This window comes from Silene latifolia, chromosome X (genome assembly GCF_048544455.1).
Source record: "Silene latifolia isolate original U9 population chromosome X, ASM4854445v1, whole genome shotgun sequence".
NCBI lineage: Eukaryota > Viridiplantae > Streptophyta > Magnoliopsida > Caryophyllales > Caryophyllaceae > Silene > Silene latifolia.
In genome coordinates, this window is record NC_133537.1 from 112,004,237 (window position 1) to 112,020,672 (window position 16,436).

Sequence of the window (16,436 nt, forward strand, 5' to 3'; positions counted from 1 at the left end):
GAATCACGAGATCTTGAAAACCTATCCTATCAAGAACTCATCGATGCTCTCATGACCCATGAAATTACTCTTAACAAAGATGACGCTGAACCAAGCCGTAATAAGAGTATGGCCTTAAAGAGCAAAGAAGTTGACTCTGAACTAGAGGATGAAACTGTTCTGTTTGCATGTCGTTTCAAAAATAAGATATTTCGAAACAAACAAACAAAATCATCCTACAACAACAACAACAAGTCATCCAACAAAAAGGTTATTGAATCAAAGTCATCCTTCGCAAACAGAGGTTGCTTCAAGTGTGGAGAATCTGGTCACATGATCAAGGATTGACCAACATGGGAGAAGATTAAGGACAAAACAAAACATGAGAAGACAAAGAGAGAATTCAAACAAGTTATGATAGCTTCGTGTTGGGGAGACCTTGACTCAGAAGATGACGAGGAATCTGAAGACGACGAAGTGGCTAACCTTTGTCTCAGCAGTGTTAGTCTTGACCTAATCTCCGACAGCGATGATGAAAGCATGAACTCTCACTCAAACTATTGCTTTCTCGGAGAGTCAGACGAAGATGACGATGAAGAGGTAAGTTATCTTGAGCTTAACATCAAGCACCTTCAAGCCAAAGTTATAGCTAATGAAGCTATAACTTTAGAACTTAGAAAAGCCAAAGAACTTTTGGAAACTAAGGTCACATCTGATGAAGCAGTGATCTTAGACCAAAAGAAAGAGATTGATTCCCTTTCAAAGCAATAAAGGAATCTAAGACCGACATGATCAATGTTAAGAAACAACATTCCGATGTTGTATTCCTTCTTAACAAACGATTCCAAGACTTTCGTGATAACTTTAAGAAAGATAATGATGTAGATCACACGAAATGTCAAGAGGAAATTAAAACCCTAAAAGACCTACTTCTACATGCTAGAAAGGTCCATGATAAGTGGGAAGGTAGTACAAAAGTCCTAAACTTCCTAACCTAACAATCTGACAATAATATGAAGATGGGGTTAGGACATGAGTGCTACAGCCATAGAGATCACTCTAAATGCAAATCAACACCTTCGGATTTTGATTTCAGAAAAAGGAAGTATGCTGATCTTCTTGAATACCTGATTTGCAATTACTGTGGTCATACGGGTCACATCCAAATCAACTGTGTCAAAACGGCTCATGATATACGAAAAAATGCCGACCATGCTAAAACTGTTGACACGGTTGACGAGAATGAAGAAACCCATATTAAGGAACCTAACGAAGAAAGGAACAATAAATTTCGTTGGTTCTATGACATGGCCTTCGATCACAACAAGAAACCTAGCACCTCACAAAACCCTTGTCGATCTTAACCTAGTAAACCTATTCACAAGGGAAACAATTATGATAGACCTAGAGAAATTCCTAGACAGAGAGAAAACCCTAACCCTAGAACTCCTCCTAAGCCAAATAAACCAAGGGTTAGAAAAACGGTCATTAGACGAGTTTGGATTCAAAAGGATTTAGTATATAGAGTAACTAATCATAAGGGACCCAACTTAGCTTGGGTACTTAAAAACTGTATCTAATCCTTTCTGCAGGAAGTAGTGAAAGAAAACAATCAATGGTATCTTGATAGTGGATGTTCAAGACACATGACCGGAGATAAGAATCTAGTTCTTTCACTCAAGCCCTTCAACGGAGGAAAAGTGACGTTCGGGGACAATAAAAAGGGAAAAGTAATCGGAGTTGGCAAAATCGGAATTTCTAAGTCTCACGCGATCAGTGATGTTTATCTCGTGGACGGTCTAAAACATAACTTGCTAAGCATATCTCAACTATGCGACAAAGGTAACAAAGTAGTTTTTCATACTGATAGTTGTCGCATTATTATTAAAGGAACTAGTAATGTTATTCTAGAAGGCCACAGGAAAAGAAATGTTTATATGGTAGATTTAAATGCTGTGCCTACTAACTCTTTTTCATGTATGAAAGTTACTCTTGATGATCCTTGTTTATGGCATAAACAATTTGGTCACATTAGCTCACTAACCTTGAAGAAACTCGAGAAGTGGGACTTGGTTGAAGGGTTACCTAAGATCAAGTTCGACCAAGAAAAGATGTGTGACACGTGTGCAAGGTGCAAACAAGTAAGATCATCATTCAAACCGAAAAGAGTAGTAAGCACAAATCAAGCCTTGAAATTAGTACACATGGATTTATGTGGACCCATGAAGGTAAGGAGTAGAGGAGGATCCAGGTACGTCTTTGTTCTTGTAGACGATTACTCAAGGTATGTATGGCCTATCTTTCTTCATTCAAAAGACGAGACTTTTGATGAATTTGATTATCTCATGAAACGTGTTCAAAACAAATATAAGACTAATCTTGTATCTATTCGTACGGATCATGGCACCGAGTTTGACAATCAAGCTTTCATAGAACATTGTAGAGTTAATGGTCTAGGGCATAACTTTTCTGCACCAAGAACTCCTCAGCAAAACGGTGTCGTTGAACGTATGAATAGAACTTTAGAAGATATGGCTCGTACAATGCTTTTGTGTAGTGGTTTACCTCGTAATTTTTGGGCTGAAGCCATTAGTACTTCTTGCTACATCCATAATCGTGCTATGATCCGACCTATTCTTAAGAAAACCCCATACGAACTCCTTAGAGGTCGAAAACCTAATATCTCCCATATTCGTTGCTTTGGGAGTAAGTACTTTGTTCATAATAACGGTAAAAACCGTTTAAGTAAATTCGACCCTAGGAGTGATGAGGCAATTTTCATAGGATACTCAGATCATAGCAAGTCTTACAAAGTCTTCAATAAGAGAACCCTTTGTATTGAAGAAAGTGTGCACGTTATTTTTGATGAAGATAACGTGTTTGATAAGCCCTTACAGGATGAGGAAAAAGACTTGGATGAACCCGACTTCCGTCTTTCAAGAGACGATCCTCCGGAACTTGAATTGGAAGACAATGAGATTGAAGGAACAAGTGATGAACTTGATCGTTCCTCAAAAGATAAAAAGGAAAAAACCAAAGTTATAGTTGATGATACTATAACATTGACTCAAAATAAGGACTCCCAAACCAATGTTATAGATAATGTTACTATAACATTGAATCCAAATCAAGGTGTAGAGTCCGAGGTTATAATCGGCTCTAATACAACACCCGGATTGGATTCAGGGGGAACTTCCTCCAATTCCGAGCCAAATGAAGTTGGGTCAAGCTCAAATAACGATGATGAACCAAGTACTTCAACAAAGTGGAAATACAAGAGCTCACACCCCATGGACAATATTCTAGGGAATATTAAGAAGGGTGTTCAAACTAGACGTTCCTTGAATAACTTATGCTCCTTCTACTCTTTTCTATCCATGATCGAACCAACAAATATCAATGAAGCTCTTGCTGAATCTGATTGGATTATAGCTATGCAAGAAGAGCTACAACAGTTCAAAAGAAACAAGGTTTGGCATTTAGTTCCTAGACCAAAGGATCGTTCTGTCATTGGAACAAGGTGGGTCTTTAGGAACAAACTAGATGATGCCGGAGTCATTGTCAGAAATAAAGCGAGATTGGTGGTCCAAGGTTATAATCAACAAGAGGAAATATATTATGACGAGACTTTCGCATCTGTCGCTCGTTTTGAAGCTATTAGACTTCTAATAGCATTTGCTGCACATAAAGGAATGAAGCTCTTCCAGATGGACGTCAAGACAACATTTCTGAACGGGTATTTACAAGAAGAAGTTTTCGTTGAACAACCCCCCGGATTTAAGAATAGCAAATTTGAAGATCACGTCTTCAAGTTGGATAAAGCCCTATACGGTTTGAAACAAGCAACTAGGGCATGGTACGACAGATTATCCAAGTTTCTACTTGACAGTGGATTCAGTAGAGGATCTGTTGATAAAACCCTATTTCTAAAATCCGAGGAATCAGACCTTTTAGTTGTTCAAATCTACGTCGATGACATTATCTTTGGATCGACCAACCGAAACCTATGCAAGTATTCTCTGAGTTGATGACCTCCGAGTTCGAGATGAGTATGATGGGAGAATTGAAATTCTTCCTAGGTCTACAAATACAACAAACCGATGAAGGCATTAAGATTCATCAACAGAAGTACATCAAGGAATTAATTCAGAAATTCGGAATGGAAAATTCCCATGCTATGCCTACTCTAATGGTCGAGAACAAGAAATTAACATTAGATGAAGACGGTAAATCAGTTGATGAAACTACTTACCGTGGGATGATTGGGTCATTGTTATATTTGACCGCAAGTAGACCCGATATTATGTTTAGCGTCTGCGTTTGTGCGAGATATCAATCATCTCCCAAAGAATCGCATATAATGGCCGTAAAACGAATTTTACGATATTTAATTGGAACGGCCAAGCTATATTTATGGTATCCGATGGAGTGTAATTTTGATCTAGTCGGTTATTCTGATGCCGACTACGCAGGATGTTCTCTAGACAGAAAAAGTACGTCGGGTGTCGCCACTTTTGTCGGACCGTGTATCATTACGTGGGTTCGAAGAAGCAAAATTCAGTTGCTCTCTCAACTGCTGAAGCCGAATATATTGCTGCAGGACTGGTATGTACTAACCTTCTATGGCTTAAGCAACAATTACGTGATTATGGTATTAACGTAGGATGTATTCCTATTTTATGTGATAATACTAGTGCGATAATTATTTCAAAAAATCCCGCACAACATTCACGTACCAAACACATTGAAATAAGACACCATTTTATTCGAGACCACGTTGAGAAGGGGAATATAAAACTTGAATTTTGTAGTACTGAAAAACAATGGGCAGACATTTTGACAAAATCATTAGCCAGAGAACGATTTGAGACTTTACGGTTGGAAATTGGTTTAATCAGTGGTACCTGAGTTTCTATTGTTAGAAATCTATATCTCATTACTTGACATATTCATATATGTGATGATTTAATTTAGTCGTAAAATTAAACATAAATCTTATACATGCAAACATAAATTACAAAAGAAGAAATCATCAACCCTTACTAAGATTATTACGGTTTCATGAGCACCAACAAGATCTCCTTCTTGTTAGTTCTTGAGCTTTCCTCATATGGATGAACAAAGATTCAAGTTTAGAATCTCTCCCAAAAGCATGTACCCAAGGTAACCTCTTAAAAGATTAGTATTATTTGATCTAGAACAATATTAATCTTACCAAAAATTGACCCAAAATATTGTTTTTTGCTCTCTAGTATTTCGGCCAAGAGAAGGAAAGATGATGGAGTATTTTCTATCTCTCTAAGTTCTAGTAATATGTTAGAGAATAGAATAATGTTACACTAGAAAAAATGTAGTGTAAAAGTAAAATGATTAAAGAAGAAACACTCTTCTTTTCTAGGTGGAAACCGAGTGTGTGGGGGGGGGGGGAGAAAGGACCCAATGCATGACCAAGATGCTCTTCACAAAAGCAATTAGCCATGCAAAGCTAGTCTTTTAGGTTAATCATCATGTTTTCCACTTAACATAATCAACACAATTTTATCCTAAATACTCCCTCCATTTCGGTACACATACATAAAATGGATGAGTCCATTTTATTTGTGATGTTGTCAATATGTCATATGTGACACATTTCATGACATCTTATTTATAAAATGTATTTTTAACCATTAAAAATAAACATATTAATAAAATATGTCACTTATAAAATTAACATAGTAATTCACAATTACTTGTACCAAAATGGTTTACCAATTTATAAATCACAACATCTTGTATTTATAATAAATTATTCATTCCGTTTCAATTGTTTCCGTAAACAATAATTTCATCTAAGTAATAAAACAATTCGATTACTTAGACCGTATCTTATTTAATCAAATTACAATGAGACACGTAAATATTACTTCCAAAATCATCCGTCAATTTTAGGTAATTTAATTAACTCGTATCGTCATACGATCAATTAAACATTCAATTAAGAGTGTTACCCTTTAGGTACGACCTAAGGGGATCAACTGATCACCACCGTAAATGCACGATAAAGTAATGTCAAACTCTAGTCACCAATCATTACCGATATATGTGGACCAGTTGTGATAAAATATTACTTCCCACATGTATTCTTAAAATGAGACTTAAACATGTGATCATCATGATCGACAGTTGTGATCGCATTATTGTCGGAGGACACATATTCCAACAATCTCCCACTTGTCCTCGACAAGTGTGCGTCACCAATTCTCTTGTCCTATTACTATCTCCCACTCAATGCAAGGTGTCTTTCAGGTCGTACTTGCAAGTGATCATATCGAGAGTAATTTCCTCGATCTGGAGAATAACTGATTGACCGGATTTAAATACCATAGATACCTTCCGAGCGTGGCCACGCATTTCCAGTTCATTACTTCTCGAGTGGCCCTGAGATATTGTTTTAACCCTGACAAGGGGTGGACAATTCCTATCGCACTTATTCCCTTCGACTAGCCACATCCATCATAACCCAAAATATGCCCATTTGACCCCATTTACGAAGGTCGTAATAACACAAAACAAAGTTAATCTGAAACTGTGCCACCTTAGGCGAACAGTCTTTAGTCAAAAGAATCGACTCATTAGAATACTATAGTAGCTCTCGCCACGACCAGGCTATATAAATTTGCCAGAACTCTATAAGCGGTCATAAGGCCCGACAAAGTGTTCATACGATGCCTATGTGATCGACTAGTCATTCTCATATGACTCCATAGCACTTGAACTTGCTATCAATCGCATCACACTCTAGTCACTTCGAGACGTCACCTCATATAAGTGACTATGGGCGAATACTATGTTAATCCGAGTTCACTTTAACAGGGTTCAATTGTCTCTACAACCCGTTTGGATGTAACAAAGTAAAAAAGGGAGTTTTTAGATTTAAAAAACTCGAATGACAAATGTGATTATCACATATGAAGAGTCAATACCTGATTATTACTTCATAATTTTATAATCCATTTTCATCTTATATGTAGTTGTTCATCTCAATGCAATTGAAATGACATATGACATGACTTATCATGTTAAGCCTATGAGAAGGCTTTGGTTAGTAGGTTTTATCAACTTCTTATACCTTACTCAACCTTACTACATACTCGTTTTCCTTTGTAATGTATACATTTGCATTACAAAACTTTCTGAGTACGTGTCGAGATCCAATCAAGACATAGGCCTTCTAGCCTTAGAACAACTCCCACTGTTTTCACAGTATGCGAGACTCATCCTTCTTGCACATCCCATGATTTCAAGTGTACTCAATTTCCGTTGCAAATATTTCTCATTGTTCTTTATTACCTAGAACGATTCTAGAAAATATATTTCTTAAATAACATAGCCACAATGGTATCTTAACCATCCTAATGTGTTTTGATTATGGTTTTGTCAGAAACCATGCACAATCTCAATTGTCAATTGTCACTTGTGTAACACCCTTACACAAAATTTTGCATCAAAAACACTTTGCATTACATCCTTAATGCTTCTGCAAGCACTTAAGGGTAATCTTTATGGCTTACTTGGTAACTATTACTTAAATTCGATTTGAAACAATTCATCATACTCAAAATATATGAAGTGTTATACATCATTACTTATTTAATTGATTCGGCAGCGGAAGCAAATGAAATCAATCAAATATGTTCAATTTGATTGAACTAGTCATGAATCTTATCAACATAAGACTCCTTATTTGACATTAATATCATGTAGATTTATCTCCATAAATCCGGATATTCAAGATGTATTATTATACTCCAAAAGTCTTAAATCATTCCCAATGATCAATGTCTCATCCACATATAAGACTAATTAAAATTTTGTAACTCCCACTAAACTCCATGTATAATCACAACTTCTCAACCTATTGAGAAAAGTTTTATCACATGATCAAAATGTTGATTACAACTCATTGATGTCCTACTTAAGACCTCTCTTAAGTTTCACATTATCTTAGGATTGCAAGAATCTACAAAACTCAAGACATGTATTGAATACAATCCTTCTAATTGAAGAAGCGGGTTTTAGATTCACTTGCAATATGTATATCATCATAATGAAACACAATCCCTAAGAAGATCCAAATAGATTTAAGCATTTCAACTAGTGCAAAACCCTTTGCAACCAATCAAGCTTTGATATCTAACAATTCACTTGGAATTTATTTCGGATTTTCATAGCACTAAGCCTTGTATTGAGTTGTGACTTAAACACTCTCATATAAGTCATATGTTCATTACTTTCCAGAAGTAATCAACTTGAATCAAACAATTTCTTTGTAAGTTGCAAGCTCTTTACTTTCTAAAAGTAACATTAATTCATCATCTTCAACAAGTGATGACTTTAACCTCCTAGGTTTTAAAGAAACAATGTCTTACACAAAACGTCTCATGTAGCCAAGAAAGACCAGTTTCTTGCAACATAACATTCTTTGTGGCTCTTTGAATAATTTCTCCCACTCTGTCTTCTAGAAATAAACTTGTATTTTAGAAAGACAGCTTCACGAGCCACAAACTCGTTGTACTTGTGATTATAGGAAGGAAAAATGAGCATTTGTTTTTTGTGAAAACTTATAAGCATGATACCCTACCATATCATATCTCATATGATTCGTTTTAGATTTAGTGAAAAAATAATTTAGACAAAATGATAAAATCCCAAAAAGGATCAAGTAACTCAAAGTAACTTGATCGAAGTTCAAACCATATCGAATAGCGTTTGATTTCTTATCCAACCACTCATTATCCCATGATGTGTATTAAGAGAGATTAACCTGTGACACTATATCAAAGTCTTCACTTTGATAACCTCATCACGACTAAATCGTGATTCCTTGAACTCTTTTGAACTTCTTCAAAGATTTCTCTATTTACCTTATTAAGTGAACACATTAGCGTCTGGTAAAAGAAAATGATCAACCTATTTTGGATCAATGATTTACAACCTCGATCTCCTTTTCAACCAAAAAGGCACGAGACATCTTGCTTTTAATACAAGATACGCATATACCATAAGATCTAATGGTTTCAAGAGTACTCGATAACTCTTTGCGTTCATCATTCCAGAATCTAAGGTTTAATCTTGGGTTATCAATTTGAGTCTTGCATCATCTTCATGATATATCATTCTAGTTTTGTTTAGAATATAATCACCTTGATAATGGGATAGCCATACATCAAATCATGGTGTAAAGGGTCACAAAAGTGAAACCTCTTTTATATCTTAATAAGTTTATATTTTTTTTTAGAGTTTATGCACTTAATAGTCACAATTAAGTACAATGATGAAAACCACCACCGGTTTCTAATATTGACGAAGTAGTACTAGCAAAATTTATGTCAATCAAATAATCATTTAAAGAAGAAGGTCCCATTAGATGTCTCACAACTAACTTGTTGATTCTTCAATAATTTGGGGTAGTTTTCCTTTCTAGCGTCCAACAATTAAGACAATGGAAACTTTATCGGTCGGGATTGATAGGTTTAGTATCGTTATTCTCAATAACTTTACTTTTATCATAACCTTGTATCAATTCCATTCTAATTTTAATTCTTTGAACCTCGTCCTTTTCTTAACGGTTTAAGAGAATGCTCCCACTCATTTTAATGAGTCTTTGCTAAGAGTAGCAAAATTGAAATTCATGAAGACTACTCTTCAATTTATTCGTTTAGTCTTAAAACTTTCATTGAAGTGGTTGCGGTATTTTGGTCAATTTTTATTTCCAACAAATCGAGTTACCAAAATAATTTATCGCTTCAAGGTACTTAATTTAATTAAGTATATGAAACATAATCCATTGTAAGTAGATGTGTTAGTCAAGAATCAAAAACTTGTTTGATAATGAATAACTTTTATCTATACTCTTTACATGAGATCCTTCCAATGGATAATTCGAGGTTTTTAGAAGAAAATTCAAATTTTGTCTTTAGCTACGATGTTTTAATGGAGATTTGAATCAAAAATCGAAATGATATCGTATATGAATTGAGGTAAAGAAATAGAACAATATGATAACGGAATAATGAAAACAAAACATTTATCGTTATAATAATACTTGTAAATAACAAGTAAAGCATTTACATAGTGACCTCTTCCCAACTATGATAAATGATTCCGAGATCCAAATTCATATTAACTTGGGCACGGGGTAGCCGATGAAACCCATATCAATATAACTCGGTGGATTAACTCTTTAATCGATTCTACTTTTAGAACTCTCGGTCGATAAAATTACATTAATATTTATCTTTAGCCCAAAACACATCCGACAAGGGCACGGGGTAGCCGATGAAACCCTTATCAATTACTTTTGTTGAGTTCAACCCAAATTTCGAATAAATGTGTCCATGATCCAAATTCACATTAACTTGGGCACGGGGTAGCCGATGAAACCCTCATCAACATGAATTCGGTGGATTAGACATTTATCACCCACTTCCCCTACGTAACAAGGTTTGTACCCCGGGGTGGCCGAGTGCACTCCCTCGCGAAATAGGTTTTCATGGTTTCTACTTTTTGGTAAGGCTAAGTCTCAATTGTTTATTTTAGCGAGAGGTCATGTCAATTTATTATCTATCACGTTTTAAGTGAACTAAAGCGGTGAACTACGATAATTGTAATTGACACGGTCGATAAACTCGATAAAAAGATAATGCATGTTTTAGTTATGGCAATTTAGCGATGCATGCAACATATAAATAAAATACAAAGCAAAAAAAAAAAAAAAATCCTAGTATGGCCTTCCTAAAATAGAAAATCTAATTAACTATTACATATTCGGAAACAAACTCCATTGGTCCCTTGAACTTCTGTTTTAGGCACGCATCTCGAGGTAACACCGTCTTTATGTATCGTCTTCCTTAGTGACACCGTCTTCAAGGAACTCCGAAATAAATAAATTACATAACAAATTACATAATTTCCTATTATACATTTGTAATAAAAATAAAATAAATCTATTAAATTACAAAACGGTGATACGAGATCACAATAAATTACAACCGAATCGATATTCCCATACATTTCGGGTAATACCAATTAAAAACTAAGGCCATACTAAGTAAAAATTACATAATTCAAAAATTACATAAAATAAAATTATGACAATCATAAATAAAATGCAGCATTATAATATATATGAACATGCCCAATTTTATGCTAAATCGCCTTTAAGGAGCCAATATCGTATATTAATCGGTTTTTACGGATTTGCGTGATTCAACCTTTTAAAATCACAATAAATTACATAAAATCATATTTATGCATAAGTTAATTACCCTAACCAACGTAGGACTTAAAATTAGTCTCCACTAACATATTGACAATAATTACTCCCTCCGGCTTGTTGTTTTCTTCCCATTTCATTATAATACTCCTCACATATATTAGAGAAACGGGAAGAAAAATAAAAGCCAGAGGGAGTAACTTTTATTTCTTAAAATTGTTCATTAATGGACTCAAAATTACAATAAAATGCTATAAACTCCAAATAAATCATAAAAATTTCAAATAAATTCAAAATTTGAAATTTAAACTTATGGACATTCTGGAAAAATACCATGACACTCATAATGTCCAAAAACTTAGGTTAAAAATTTCGAAAATTTATCCGGAAAAACATTGTTGCGGTTTATCGGATTTATCAAATATAATCATAAAAACATGAGAAAGGTTATATTCATCAACTTTTCAATTTTAGATCTGAAAAATATAATAAAATGCAACATGTGACGTTTTTCATTAGTCATGAAGTATGTTTTAGCAATTATTCACTAATTAAGTCACTATTTATGCTATTTTTCATCAAAAATTCATAAATCATGCATTAAGACTTTATTATAGCCTATTATTTTACACACATCTTGTAAAATTGCATGTGACAACATAATAAATTTTTATGACCAGATTCGAAATATTTCTCATATTAACCTATTTTTCATTTAAAATCGATTTTTATCATGAAAAATCCATATTTCGAGCATAAAAACTCCAAAAATTAGAAAATTTACAGGTCATCTCAAACTAATATATGTGAAAACATATCCAAAAACCACTGAAAAATTCGAAGTTTAGCTAATTTTAGTCCGAAAATGACATTTTTATCATATAATCACATTTTTAATGCCATTATTATATAAAATGAACAATAAAAATCCATAAATTAACCAAAATATCCTAAATACGTTTTAGGATCAGAAACTTTAACATGCAAAATATATTTCGTGATATATCATAATAACACGAATTTATAAGTTTTATATGTTAATCGTATAACTCGGAAAAACTATAACCGATTTGCATGCAAACAACCTAAGGCTCTTGATACCGCTTGTTAGAAATCTATATCTCATTACTTGACATATTCATATATGTGATGATTTAATTTAGTCATAAAATTAAACATAAATCTTATGCATGCAAACATAAATTAAAAGAGAAGAAATCATCAACCCTTACTAAGATTATTACGGTTTCATGAGCACCAACAAGATCTCCTTCTTGTTAGTTCTTGAGTTTTCCTCATATGGATGAACAAAGATTCAAGTTTAGAATCTCTCCCAAAAGCATGTACCCAAGGTAACCTCTTAAAAGATTAATATTATTTGATCTAGAACAATATTAATCTTACCAAAAATTGACCCAAAATATTGTTTTTTGCTCTCTAGTATTTAGGCCAAGAGAAGGAAAGATGATGGAGTATTTTCTTATGACTGACTAGTTAAGTTAAGATTGTATGACTGTGTCCGTATATTGCGTTGCATAAATAATTTCGTTTATAGGAATATATTTATCATAAATTTCTATTTGATATTTAGGATTTAATTGTCTATACAAACTTAATTCCTTATAAAAAAAAGGGACACACCATATCTTTTATTTTTCCATATCACATACAAACTCTCTTATATTGCTCTCCATGTTACAGGCCTTATATTTCCTATACACAATTCAACTTTCCAAATTTTATCTTTTATCATATATATTTGATCACCTAACAATCCTATTCCTACTTTAATACTTGCCACTATTTGACACTTACCAAAATTAATCACTCACCTTATTACCATAGACTAGGATGCCACTTGCCTTATATCATCTAACCCTAGCCTTATAATTACCTTTCCCCTTTGCCGTGTAAACCATACCCACAACCCATTTGCATAACCTTTTCTCTTCTCAAAATATTTACCATCATCACCTTCACCTCCTTTACACAACCATCACCATCACTTCCTTTACTCAACTATCACCATCATAATGAATCCTAACCATGCAAAAACCCGATCATCAACCCGCATGGACCAAAGCCGCCACTTTCACAAACCATCATCACCACTACCATCTCATGATCTTAATTCCACTAATTTTCCTTCACCTCAACCAAACCCAACTACGCTCCTGTTTCGTGGTCGGGACGAGTCGATGTCCGAGGGTAAAAGGCGCCATCTTATTAAAGGGAAAAATAAGGTAGTTGTTGATGAAGGTGAAGATGTTGAGGAACCCGAGGTTATTGTTCGAAACGGTGTTGCTCGTACGTTGCTCCGGGATGTTTTGAAAGCCGCAACTAAAGAAGGGTTAAATCGTGTTCGGCTAACTCATGACGAAAGCATTCTTGTTAATCGTGTTTTAAGGTATTCTCTTCATGGAGGAAGGTATTATCCGAAATCTTGGTTGATTAATGTTCCCGCTCTTAAGTTCTTTGTTGATTTTCTTGATTTTCAAGGGTGGAGTCACATTAGTCAATTTTCGGGTCCTATTTATCCGGTTGAAGTTGTTCAATTCTTTGCTAGTGTGTCAATTAAGAAGGAAGTCTTGCATGCGGTGGTTAATGGGGTTGATGTGACGGTCTCTGTTTCGGATTTTTGCTCTGCTTTTTCAGTTTCCGATGACGGAATTGAAATTAATCCGAGTCTTGAATGGTCTAATGTAGTGAGTGAAAAGGAGATGTTAGTTAAAAGGTATTTTGAGGAGGTTGGGACGGACGGAGATAATATTGTGGTTCGTCCTCTCTCGGCAAAAATTAAGTTCCTCTTGAACTTTCTTTGGAACACGATTGTGCCGAGGAGAGGAGGTCGTGATAAAGTTTTGAGTTATGAGGCTATTGTAATCTATTCATGGTTGGAGGGACAAAAGGTGAACTTGGCAAGTCTTGTGTTGCATCGTATCGGCCAAACAAGTCTCACTGTTACCAAGGACAAATTAAGTACAACAATCGACCTACCATATGGGATGTGGGTGTCTCGGTTGTTAGAGATAAAACAAGTGGTGGGACGGGATAGCTACGGTGTAAGTGCACGGGATTGCATGTGTGATCAGTTGATCAAGCTTATGGGTCTTGTCGTTGATGGACCCGGGTTACTTCTTGTCAAGGATGTTGAGAAAAACCCGGGTGATTCGGGTTTGGGGACTATGGAAGCGAAATTGGAAGGGTTTATGACTGGGTTAATGGAGAAATTTGAGTAGCATTCAACCAACTTGGCTACGGCTTTGTCACATGATGGACCATCACGGTCTTTGGAGTCGGGTTTGGATGCTTCTCGGGTTTATTCTTGGATAGATGCGGTGGATAAGAGGTTAGAGGGTTTTGAACGGGAATTGAAGGCAATCCGTGGGGAAGTGTTCCCACATGGTGACCGTCTTACTTTTCTCACAAGTCAAGGTGGAGCATTGGTCATGCACGGAAAGGCTATGGCAAGTGATCAATCGCTTACATTGGAGGCCACGAAAGCTTTGTCTTTGAAGGTGCTCAACTTTGAGCGTAGTATTCAAACTCTTTCTCAGCTTGTGCGGAGTTCCTTCGATCGTCTCGATGCCTTGGAGCATCGAACTCGGCCTGACTACGTGAACCCTTACCAAACCCGAAACATTTGATCTACCTCTGTCTTACCATATTTAGCCCTGTCTATTTTTAGCTTTCTTTTTCATTTTCTTATGGTGTGTTTTGCTAACTTATCATTCGGCCCAATTTTTGGCATGCACTTGTGGATTATGACCCAAGTGTTTCTCTAAACATGTGTTTCATTCGGCCCATCGGCTTTAAACATGTTTTCTTAAGTTTGTTTGATAGCTAATATTCTAAATACTTTTAGTTATGCGTGCTAAATTTGCTCTCTATGACGTTTTATCTCTTGTCTCGTCTTATATTATTCTAGTCATTTTTGATTTGTTCTTAACTTTTTGATGATGTCAAGAGGGGGAAAGAACGTCTATCGTAAGCATCTACCTAAGCTTGCTCCTTGTCAAGACCGATTGTCTCTTAAAGTCCTTAAAGTTTCGGTTTTTGATAAATCGTTTTGATCTTGTGTTGATCTTTATTATTAAGATGACGGTATTATATTGAGGGGGAACTACATACTTAGTCACAATTTTAGGAGGCTTGCCATCATCAAAAGGGGGGAATTTGTTGAACCATATAGCTTATATGTTTGTGTTTTGATGATGTCAAGGTGTTTTATAATTTTATACACTTGTTGCGTGTAATCGTTTGTCTAAGTGTTTTAGAATCAACTTATTACAAGCAAGCAACAAAGGAGATTGTGATGATAGTATGAAATGTTCAAGCCTCTATTCAAGATCAAACGATAAATAGATTCATTCAAGATTTATGTGAAGACGAAGTCCGTCTAAAGATTAATCAAGCTTGGATGATGACGTAGCCTATACTCGAAGATCTCCTTGAAAATTAGTATAGTATAGGTGATTATCTCGTAATGATAACCAAGAATGAGTTTCTTGAATTGGTAAAGTTATAGCTTTGCAGCTATAACATTACTAGTAAAAGAGCTCAATGTTATAGCTCCCCTACTATAACATTGAGATGCTGAGTTTATTATACACGACTTATAATGTTTCAAAATTGTTTTGAAAATGGTTTAAAGTTTATTTTAAATGTTTTGATAAAAGTATTTATATAATAAAGCCCGGTTTAGTGCGGAGTTCGGTTTTATGTTGGACGTTGATTAGTAGTCGTGTTGGGTCAACTTATGAGTTGGACCTTGCTACTAAGTAGGGTCTTAACAAGACCTCTCTTAAAACCTAAATTCTAACCCATATATTGAGATAGGGTTTGCACCAGTCACGAGGCTTATGAGCCGTGACATCTCGTGTTACCTAGGGTATATTTGGTAAAGATTTTATTCTGTAATAATATCTTTACATATCTTATATATCTTACTTAATATATTTGTTTATGATAAAAGATATTCTTGTTTTAGGAAATCTTATCATATCTTAGAATTTATAGTAAAGATAATATTTGAATAGATTATATTCTATCTTTTAGAATATTCTTTATTATCTTTTAAGGCTTTTTGGAAAGAGATAATAGAAGATATGATTTGCTAACATATCTCTTTTATTCGGCCAATTGGGGTTTCTATAAACCGAATTGCCTTGCTCTTTCTTTCCTATAAATACTTTGCTCT